The sequence below is a fragment of the Cetorhinus maximus genome, chromosome 33 (genome assembly GCF_964194155.1).
Source record: "Cetorhinus maximus chromosome 33, sCetMax3.hap1.1, whole genome shotgun sequence".
Classification (NCBI taxonomy): domain Eukaryota; kingdom Metazoa; phylum Chordata; class Chondrichthyes; order Lamniformes; family Cetorhinidae; genus Cetorhinus; species Cetorhinus maximus.
In genome coordinates, this window is record NC_135911.1 from 9,811,131 (window position 1) to 9,813,957 (window position 2,827).

Genomic DNA, 2,827 nt, shown 5'->3' on the forward strand with positions numbered 1-2,827 from the left:
GGAGGGGGGGGCTGGGGGTGGGGGAATAGAGCAGAGGAGGGCTGAGGCATAGAGCAGAAGGGGGCTGGGGGATAGAGCAGAAGTGGGGGGTGGGGGATAGAGCAGAGGAGGGGGGGCTGGGGGTGGGGAATAGAGCAGAGGAGAGGGGGGCTGGGGGTGGGGTGTAGAGCAGAGGTGGGGGGCTGGGGTATAGAGCAGAGGTGGGGGGCTGGGGGATAGAGCAGAGGTGGGGGGGCTGGGGGTGGGGGATAGAGCAGAGTTGGGGGGCTGGGGGTGGGGGATAGAGCAGAGTTGGGGGGCTGGGGGTGGGGGATAGAGCAGAGGCGGGGCTAGGGGATAGAGCGGGGGCGTGGGGGCTGGGGGGTAGAGCAGAGTGGGGGGGGAGGTGGTTGGGGGGTAGAGCAGAGGGGCTGGGGGCTGGGGGGTAGAGCAGGGGGTGGGGTAGAGCAGAGGGTGGGGGGTGGAGGATAGAGCAGAGGTGGGGGGGCTGGGGGATAGAGCAGAGGTGGGGGGCTGGGAGATAGAGCAGAGGGGGGTGGGTGGTTGGGGGGTAGAGCAGAGGGGGGGGCTCGGGGCTAGAGCTGAGGTTGGGGCTGGGGGGTAGAGCTGAGGTGGGGGCTGGGGGGTAGAGCTGAGGTGGGGTCTGGGGGATAGAGCAGAGGTGGGGGCTGGGGAATAGGGCAGAGGGGGGATTGGGGAATAGGGCAGAGGTGGGGTGGGGCTTGGGGATAGAGCAGAGGGGGGGGTGGTGGGTGATAGAGCATAGGGGTGGGCTGGGGGGTAGAGCAGAGGGGTGGGCTGGGGGATAGTGCAGAGGGGTGGGCTGGGGGATAGTGCAGAGGGGGAGAGGCTGGGGAATAGAGCAGAGGCGAAGGGGCTGGGGGATAGTGCAGATGGGGGGTGGTGGGGGATAGAGCAGAGGGGGGAGCTAGGAGATAGAGCAGGGGGGTGCTGGGGGGTAGAACAGAGGCGGAGGGGCTGGGGGATAGATCAGAGGGGGGGTGGGCTGGGGGGTAGAGCAGAGGCGGACGGGCTGGGGGATAGAGCAAAGGGTGGGTGATGGGGCATGGAGCAGAGGTGGGGGGCTGGGGAATAGAGCAGAGGCGGAGGGGCTGGGGGATAGAGCAGAGGGGGGGGCTGGGGGATAGAGCAGAGGGGGGGGCTGGGGGATAGAGCAGAGGGGGGGGGTGGGGGGATAGAGCAGAGGGGGGGGGTGGGGGATAGAGCAGAGGGGGGAGGGTGGGGATAGAGCAGAGGGGGTGGTGGGGGATAGAGCATAGGGGGGTGCTGGGGGTGGGGGATAGAGCAGAGGGGGGTGCTGGGGGTGGGGGATAGAGCAGAGAAGGGGGGGCTGGGGGATAGAGCAGAGGTGGGGATAGAGTAGAAGGGGGCTGGGGGTGGGGGATAGAGCAGAGGGGGGTGCTGGGGGTGGGGGATAGAGCAGACGGGTGGGCCTGGGGGTTAGAGCAGAGGCGGGGGGGTGCTGGGGGATAGAGCAGAGGGGGGTTAGGGGCTAGAGCAGAGGGGTGGGCTGGGGGATAGAGCAGAGAGGTGGGCTGGGGGATAGTGCAGAGAGGTGGCTGGGGGATAGTGCAGAGAGGTGGGCTGGGGGATAGTGCAGAGAGGGTGGGCTGGGGGATAGTGCAGAGAGGTGGGGCTGGGGGATAGAGCAGAGGCGGAGGGGCTGGGGGATAGAGCAGATGGGGGGTGGTGGGGGATAGTGCAGATGGGGGTGTGGGGGGATAGTGCAGATGGGGGGTGGTGGGGATAGTGCAGATGGGGGGTGGTGGGGGATAGTGCAGAGGGGGAGCTAGGAGGTAGAGCAGGGGGGTGCTGAGGGGTAGAACAGAGGCGGAGGGGCTGGGGGATAGAGCAAAGGGGGGTGCTAGGGCATGGAGCAGAGGGGTGGGGCTGGGGGATAGAGCAGAGGCGGAGGGGCTGGGGGATAGAGCAGAGGCGGAGGGGCTGGGGAATAGAGCAGAGGCGGAGGGGCTGGGGGATAGAGCAAAGGGGGGGTGCTGGGGCATGGAGCAGAGGTGGGGGGCTGGGGGATAGAGCAGAGGCGGAGGGGCTGGGGGATAGAGCAGAGGTGGAGGGGCTGGGGGAAAGAGCAGAGGGGGGTTAGGGGCTAGAGCAGAGGGGGGCTGGGGGATAGAGCCGAGGTGGGGGGTGAGGGATAGAGCAGAGGGGGTGCGGGGGTGGGAGATAGAGCAGAGAGGGGGGGTGGTGGGGGGCTGGGGGATAGAGCAGAGGTGGGCTGGGGGTTAGAGCAGAGGTGGGGGCTGGGGGTGGGGGATAGAGCAGACAGGGGGAGGGTTGGGGGATAGAGCAGAAGGGGGTGGGGATAGAGCAGAGGTGGGGGCTGGGGGTGGGGGATAGAGCAGACGGGTGGGAGCAGACGGGTGGGGCTGGGGGTTAGAGCAGAGGGGGGGGAGCTGGGGGCTAGAGCAGAGGGGGGTTAGGGGCTAGAGCAGAGGGGGGGCTGGGGGCTAGAGCAGAGGGGGGGCTGGGGACTAGAGCAGAGGGGGGGCTGGGGGCTAGAGCAGAGGGGGGGCTGGGGGCTAGAGCAGAGGGGGGGCTGGGGGCTAGAGCAGAGGGGGGGCTGGGGGCTAGAGCAGAGGGGGGGCTGGGGGATAGAGCAGAGGGGGGGCTGGGGGATAGAGCAGAGGGGGGGCTGGGGGATAGAGCAGAGGGGGGGCTGGGGGATAGAGCAGAGGGGGGGCTGGGGGATAGAGCAGAGGGGGGGCTGGGGGATAGAGCAGAGGGGGGGCTGGGGGATAGAGCAGAGGGGGGGCTGGGGGATAGAGCAGAGGGGGGGGGTGCTGGG